Source organism: Saimiri boliviensis, chromosome 2 (genome assembly GCF_048565385.1).
Source record: "Saimiri boliviensis isolate mSaiBol1 chromosome 2, mSaiBol1.pri, whole genome shotgun sequence".
Taxonomy (NCBI): Eukaryota; Metazoa; Chordata; class Mammalia; order Primates; family Cebidae; genus Saimiri; species Saimiri boliviensis.
The window spans coordinates 43,151,790-43,160,551 of record NC_133450.1 but is presented as its reverse complement, the minus strand read 5'-3'; positions in this window follow the sequence as shown (position 1 = coordinate 43,160,551).

Below are 8,762 nucleotides of genomic sequence, written 5' to 3'. Positions count from 1 at the left end.
GTTATAGCAGCCCAAGCAAACTAACACATGAGAACATCAGCCTATTGAATCACCTGACTTTATGATCTCATTTAATCTTAATTGCCTTCTTCAAGTCCTTATCTACAAATAAAGTCACACTAGGGGTTAGGGCTTCAAAATATGAACTTGGGGTTGGAGAGTGACACAATTCAGCCCATACAGTCCCTTAGATATATATAAAACTGAAAGCCAATGGACTCAAAATTTTGGATGCATTCACAACCCACCAAGAGGACCAGGTGGCTATAGATGACTAAGAGATACTCATCTTAATAAACAGTCTAGCCATGGCATAAAAGGTATTTGACAGATAGGCAGGATAGTTCCCTATGACATCAACCTCAAAATCTTTCTATGTATTTCTAAACCAGTCCAAGATTAATAGCTTAGTATAAATTGAGTATCCCTGATTTTTAAAAATTTTTATTTCTTTATTTTTTTTTTAACTTTTATTTTAGGTTCCGGGGTACTTGTAGAGGTTTGTTATATAGGTAAACCTGTCATGAAGGTTTGTCGTACAGATTATTTCATCACCCAGGTACTAAGTCTAGTACCCAATTGTTAATTTTTCTGATCCTCTCCCTCCTCTAGTCCTTTACCCTCAAGTAGGCTCAAATGTCTGTTGTTTCCCTCTTTGTATCCATGAGTTCTCGTCATTTAGCTCCCACTTGTAAGTGAGAACATGTGGTATTGGATTTTCTGTTCCTGCATTAGTTTGTTAAGGATAACGGCCTTCAGCTCCATCCATGTTCCCTCAAAAGACACGATCTTGATCTTTTTCATAGCTGCATAGTACTCCATGGTGTATATGTACCACATTTTCATTATCCAATTTGTCATTGATGAGCATTTAGGTTGATTCCATGTCTTTGTTACTGTGAATAGTGCTGCAGTGAAAAATCACATGCATGTATCTTTATGGTAGAATGATTTATATTCCTTTGGGTATGCACCCAATAATGGGATTGCTGGGTTGAATGATAGTTCGATTTTTAGATCTTTAAGGAATCATCACACTGCTTTCCACAGTGGTTGAACTAATTTAGACTTTCACCAATAGTGTATAAGCATTCACTTTTCTCTGCAACCTCTCTAGCATTTGTTATTTTTTAACTTTGTAATAACAGCCATTCTGACTGGTGTAAGATGATATCTCATTGTGGTTTTGATTTGCTTTTCTCCACTGATCAGTGATGTTGAGCTTTGTTCATATGCTTCTTGGCTCCATGTATGTCTTCTTTTGAAAAGTGTTCATGTCCTTTTGCCCACTTTTTAATGGGGTTGGTTATTTTTTCTTGTAAATGTGTTTAAGTTCCTTATGGATGCTGGATATTAGACTTTTGTCAGATATACAGTTTACAAATATTTTCTCCCATTTTGTAGGTTGTCTGTTTATTCTGTTGATGGTGTCCTTGGCTGTGCAGAAGCCCTTAAGTTTAATTAGGTCCCATTTGTCAATTTTTGCTTTTGTTGCTATTGCTTTTGGTAAGTTTGTCATGAAATCTCTGCCTATTCCTATGTCCAGAGTGTTACTGTCTAGGTTGTCTTCCTCTGGGTTTTATATTTAAGTCTTTAATCCATCTTTGATTTTTGTATATGGTATAAGACAGGACCCCTGTTTCAATCTTCAACATATGGCTAGCCAGTTTTTCCAGCACCATTTATTGAATAGAGAGTCCTTTCTCCATTGCTTGTTTTTGTCAGCTTTGTCAAAGGTCAGAAGGTTGTAGGTGTGCAGCCTTATTTATGGGCTCTCCATTCTGTTCTATTGGTCTGTGAGTCTGTTTTTGTGCCAGTGCCACGTTGTTTTGGTTACTATCACCCTTAGTATAGTTTGAAATCAGGTAACATGATGCCTACAGCTTTCCTCTTTTTGTTTAGGATTGTCTTGGCTATTCAGGCTCTTTTTTGATTCTATATGAATTTTAAAACAGTTTTTTTTCTAGTTCTGTGAATAATGTCATTGGCAGTTTGATAGGAATAGCATTAAATCTGTAAACTGCTTTGAACAATATGTCCATTTTAATGATATTGATTCTTCCTATCCATGAACATGGAATATTTTTCCATTTGTTTGTGTCATCTCTGATTTGTTTAAGCAGGGTTTTGTAATTCTCATTGTAGAGATAATTCACCTCCCTGATTATCTGTATTCCTAGATATTTTATTCTTTTTGCAATAGCTTTAAATTAATTACAATTCTTAGTCTATATCACCTTTTGGAGTATTGAGTTTAGTAGCTGCCTATTAAAATACATTGTTTCTTCTTATTTGTTCTAAAATTGATTTGTCAAATACTAAAGTGTGCCCCCAAATTTTTGTATTTTTGAATTAGATAGAAATAGTCTTTTTTCAACAAATGATCCTTTTAAAATTTGATAATATTTTCTTTCAGATTTTGCATTTCTATATCTATGATCTGCATTGTCAATATATCCTCACTCAGCAATTCTTTTATTCTCTTAATCGTCTTACAGCTTTTCAGCCTTTTCTAGATCTTTACTTGAGATTCAGCAGTCAAGATTATAACAGATAGGAATTTGCACAAACGTAGGGTAACATTCTCTACTTTGTTTCCAGTTTTTAGTATGAGTGTGTTACTATTTTTCACTTCTGTACTTATGGTTTCATTTATTTTGGGTTTTGTCTGTTTTTTTTTGGCTGAGGTAACATATTGGGTCAAAATCTTCTGGATATAATCCATATGGGCTCCTAAATTCTGTCCCTATGTTGGAAATCATAGCTTGGAACTCATTAGCCATATGCATCATTCCCAAATTGCAAGTCTTATACTTGACCCATCTGCCCACAGCCTCATTATACCTTCCTGCAGCTTATCACCATCAGTGTGGTATTGCACTATCCAGTGAGCCTAGATGCCATGTATGAATGGTACATTTTTCCTGTGTACTTCCTTTACTACATAATTTTGAAAAGTTAAATTCTATCACAGATTGTTCCCATTTCTCTATCCAAAGAAATGACCAGAAATTTAATTGGATAAATGTCCACTGTATACCAATATATACAATATATTAAATGGGAATAAAAATTAATGTAGTCTCTACTTTTCCTTCCAGTCAAGAGAGGAGACATCCATGCAAACAATTAACCTTAACAAGTGAAATAAAATAGTACCAACTAGATTTAAGTTTGAGACATGGCTTCTAACTGGGTTGAGTGCATAAGCCTCAAATGTAAGAGACATTTGAGCTGAGCCTGGAAGAATGAGAAGGCTTTTGATTGATACAATCACCTGAGGACAAAGCACACACAGAGTTGGGAAGAACAGTCTCAGAGAAATGGAGCCAAAGCCCTGATCACACCATGCCTAGAAACCATCCTATCTATGTATTCCCTATTAAGTGAGATTTTATATTTACTTACTATTTAGTCCACTTTGAGTTGATTTTTCTATTACTTGCACTTGAATTGATATAATATCTCTAACACTCAACCTTTATTTGTAACTGTCAGCTAGGCATCTCCAAATGGATGTCTCAATAACACTTTGTGTTAGTATGAGTTGTCTGAAAAGTACATGGGATTAAACCTACAAGAGATGAATTAGAGGTATCACTGGTGAGGGAAAATGAGGTAGTAGCTCATGAGGCAGGGAAAGCCATCAAACTGGTGGTGGATGTGTGAATTTAATAGAATTCACATAAGAGGGCTGGCCAGGGTGGCTCATGCCTGTAATCCCAGCACTTTGGGAGGCTGAAGCAGGCAGATCACTTGAAGTCAGGCGTTCAAGACCAGCCTGGCCAACATGGTGAAACCCTGTCTCTACTAAAAATACAGGTGTGATGGCATGTGCCTATAGTCTCAGCTACTCAGGAGGCTGAAGTGGGAGAATCACTTGAACCCGGGAGGCAGAGGCTGCAGTAAGCCAAGATTGCACCACTGCACTCCAGTCTGGGCTACAGAATGAGACTCTGTCTCAAAAAAAAAAAAAAAAAAAGAAAAAAAGAATTCACATAAGAGAAGGAAGACTAGAAGGTTGGGTGAAAGAGCTTTAGACTGCTATGCAGTTCTAAGAAACTTCAGCAAAGTTGATGGACAGTCCTCCAGCCAACATTACTGACTAAAGGAAGAACAGAAATGTATCTGTACAGCTTGATCATTATACCTACCACACCCAGTCATTAGCTAGGAGCAGCCCATGGAAGGTGTGGCATGGGCTTGATTGACATCCTGGATGTCAGAGAGCAATAGCACCTGGGGTTTTTGGTCAATCAAACTACCCTAGTCAGCAGATTTTGAGAGATGCATCTTCCTGACCTCCACACACCTTAACTGCAAAACAACTAAAGTGAATTCATTTTTCCTTACTCCCAACCTTCCCTCTCTGCGTATTTTCCCTCCCTTCCTAGTCATCCAAAACAGAAATTACATAGTAATCCTTGGTTTCTTCCTCTTCTTTTCCCCTCATACCCAACAATACTATTTGAATGATTGTTCCTCTATCGTGCCTTTTGCCCCCACTCCTGCTTCCAGGCCTGTTGCCACCTGCCTAAGCCAGGATTTCATCTCTTGACTGTGCTGTTGCAGTAGCCTAAGCAGAACACACTTCTGATTCCCCAATCCAGTGTTCCTTTCATTACATCAAACAACCTTCATCATGTCTATAGTTGGAAAGACCATCTAACTTATTTCTTTTCAGCCCTTTTTCCACCCTAGCACACCTGAGAGATTTGGATATCCTAGTCTCCTCCCTAAATGACAATTGCTGACAATTTTCAAAAATCTTTGTAGAGAGTTAAAGGAATCATCCTTTGATCAGGGTACACCATAATCACTGATCTATGCAAGGTCATTTCTGGTTTTAATTCTCTAGACCTTTTTATGTTCCATTTCCTTCTCCAATAGGTAATCATTCTAATGTGTTTGATGTGTATCCTTTTATTCACATGTGAAGTCTTTTTTTTTTCAAGAGTTGAAGAGGGATCAGTTATTAAACATAAAACATTTAAAAACTTAATTGTTATCTAAGTGCTGAATGAAGGATAATAAATATATGCAGAACTACAAAATCAATTATTAAAGCAAAATGTATGTCTAAAGTATTTCTTAGTGAAAACAAATTCTAAATGGGGAAGAGAGAATTTTAGCTGCCATAATAAAAGTAGCACAAACCTCACATTTGTTTGCAGATACTCTGGTTCCGAAAGTCCACATCAATCACTGGAAAGTGGGAGAAAGGCCTCCAAGGATTTGATAATCTCATATCATCTCTTTATCTTCTTATCTTATAGCTGGAATCTTGAGGACTTTCTTACTCCTTTATTTTGCTTTTAGAGGCAGGGTCTTGCTGCATTATCTAGGCGGGCCTTGAGCTCCTGGGCTCAAACAGTCCTCCCACCTCAGCCTCCCAAGTTGCTAGGATTACTGGAATGCATTACCACACCCAGCTATCTTTATATCTTTGTATACTTCAGTGGATACAATTCAGGTCCCCAGCTTTTATTCTCAACCACCTGACTTTAGCCAGCAGCTTGGCCCTCCACTCTAAAGATGTCTCTCAAGCACTGGCAGTTTTCCCTCAAAGGTTTTGAATACAAAATCATCTTCCTTTATTATAGAGTGGGCAGAGGCCTGTCTTTGGGCACCACCTCCCTCTTTAGTGTCTTCCAGGTTGTCACTGTCGACCCTAGGACCTCCAGGTGGAAAGAGTTTTAGTAAAAGCTCCCAAATACAATGGCTTCTCCATTTCCCTTCCATGCACTGGATCTACATATGCCTTTTTCATTTTGGGGTGTTTTTTTTTTCTATTAAAAAAATTAATAGTTTTATTTCTAGAGCCATTTTAGGTTTATAGAAAAAATAAGACAGAAATTACAAATAGTTGCCATATTCTCTTTATCTGCACCCCTACATGACCCCAACTTTCAGTTCCCCTATTATTGTGCAATATCCCCCTAAGATATTGTACTGATGTAGCACATTTGTGGAATCTATATTACAATTGTTGAATCTGTATTGATACATTATTGTTAACTAAAGTCCATATTTTATGTTTGGATTTACTCTTTGTGTCATACATTCTATGAATTTCTATAAATGCATTATGACATATTTTACAATATCATTCAGAATAGAATTACTACCCTAAATATCCCCTGTGCTCCATCTATTCATCCCTGACTCCACACCTTCAAATCTGGCAACCACTGCTCTTTTTACTGTCGCCATAGTTTTGCCTTTTTTAGAATATCATAGTTGGTATCACATAGTTTCTTTCACTTAGCAATAAATACTTAAGGCTCCTCTTTGTCTTTTCATAATTTGAGAATTCATTTCTTCTTATCCTTCAATAATATTCCATTGTGTTCATGTACCACAGTTTGTTTACCCATTCACCTGTTGAAGGACATCTTGGTTGCTTCCAAGTTCTGGCAATTATGAATAAAGCTACTATAAACATTCATGTACAGATTTTTTGTATGGATATACACTTTTAAATTATTTGGGTAAATATCTAGGAGCAGAATTGCTGGACTGTATGGCAAGACTATGTTTGGCTTTTGCAGGAAACTGCCTGCCAAAGGGCTATATCATTTTCTATTACCACCAACAATGAATATTGCTCCACATTCTCATCACCATTTGATGTCATCAGTGTTTTGCACTGAAGCCATTCTAATAGGTTTGTAGTGGTCTTTCATTTTAATTTGCAATTCCCTAGTGACAGATGATGATGACATCTTTTTATATGTTTATTTGCCATCTGCATGTCTTTGGTGAGGCACCTGTTCAGATCTTTTGATAACTTTTTAATGGGAATTTTAAATTGTTGACATATATGAATTCTTTGTATTTATTTTTATTTCATTTTTTAGTTAATGAAGAATCATTGTATATATTAACGGGATATGTAGTGATAGGATACCTATAATATCTGCTGATCAGATCAGAGTAAATTAGTATATCCATCACCTCAAACACCATTTCTTTGTGTGAGGAACATTCAATATCCTTCTTCTAGCTATTTGAAAATATAAGATATATTTACTGTATTCATCCTATAGTGGTATAGAACACTAGAACTTATTCCTTCTATCCAGCTGTAATTTTGTATCAGTTAACTAATCTCTTCCAATCTGTTTCTTTACCCACCCCTTTCCAGCCTTTAGTGTTCTCTATCTACTTTTTACTTGAATGAAATCAGCATTTTTTAGTTTCCACATATACATGAGAACATGCAGTGTTTAACATTTGGATTTTGGCTTATTTCATTTGACATAATGGTCCTCCAGTTCTATCAATGTTGCTACACATCACAGGATTTTATTCTTATGACTCCAATATAATTATTTCTTTCCTTTGGACAAATTCCCGGTAGTGGGGTTACTGGATCATATGGTATTTCTATTTGTAGATTTCCCTCGTTGTTTTTTGGCTTGTTAAGTGAAGTGTTGTAAGTGGAGAGAGAACAAAGAAATCTGTAACTAGTTGTGATCAATTTGTTGTATCTATTTATACTGTTTTAGAGTCCTCCATACTGTCCTCCATGTGGTTGTACTAGTTTGCATGTTTACCAACAGTGTATAAGAATTCCCTTTTCACTCTCACTAGCATTTGTTATTTTTTGTCTTTTTTTATAATAGCCATCCTAACTGGGGTGAGATGATACCTCATTGTGATTTTGGTTTGCATTTCCCGATGATTAGTGATGTTGAGCATTTTTTCATATATTTGTTGGACATCTGTATGTCTTCTTTTAAGAAATGTCTGTTCACATCACTTACCCATTTTTAATTGGACCGTTTGATGTTTTTGCTGTTGAGATGTTCCAGCTTCTCATATATTCTAGATTTTAATCCTCTGCCAGATGAGTAGTTCACAAATATTTTCTCCCCTTCAACAGATTGCCTCCTCATTTTGCTGATTGTTTCTTTGCTATGCAGAACATTTTAGTTTGACATAATCCCATTGGTTTATTTTTGCTTTTGTTCCTTGTGCTTTTGAGGTCCTATTCATAAAGTCTTTTCCCAGGCCAATGTCCTAAAGCTTTTCCCTTATGTTTTCTTCTAGTAGTTTTTGTCATTTGGGATCTTACAAGAGTAAGAGGTGGGGGTCTATTTTATTCTACATATGGATATTCAGTTCTCCCAACATTATTTATTGAAGAGACTGTCCTTTCCCCAATCAGTGTTGTTGACACATTTTTCAGAAGTCAGTTACTGTAGATAGGTGGATTAATTTCTGTGTTCTGGATTCCATTTCATTGGTTAAAATGTCTGTTTTTATGCCACACCATGCTGTTTTGATTACTACAGCTTTGTAGCATATTTTGAGATCTGGTAGTGTGATACCACCAGCTTTGTTCTTTCAGGACAGGATTGCTTTGGCTATTTGGGGTCTTTTGTGGTTCCATACAAATTTTAGGATTTTTTTCCTATTTCTGTGAAAAATGTCATTACTATTTTGCTAGAAATTGCACTGAATCATTTGATTTCTTTGGGCACTATGGTCATTTTAAGAATATTAATTCTTCCAATCCACAAGTATGAATGTCTTTCCATTTGTTTATATCCTCTTCAATTTCTTCCATTCATGTTTTGTAGTTTTCCTTGCAGAGATCTTTTACCTTTTTTGGCTAAATTTATTCCTAAGCATTTTATTATTTTCTGTAGCTACTGCAAATAGGATTGCCTTATTGATTTCTTTTTCAACTAGTTTGTTGTTCTTGTGTAGAGATGCTACTGAATTTTGTGTCCTGATACTTTAGTAAATTCATT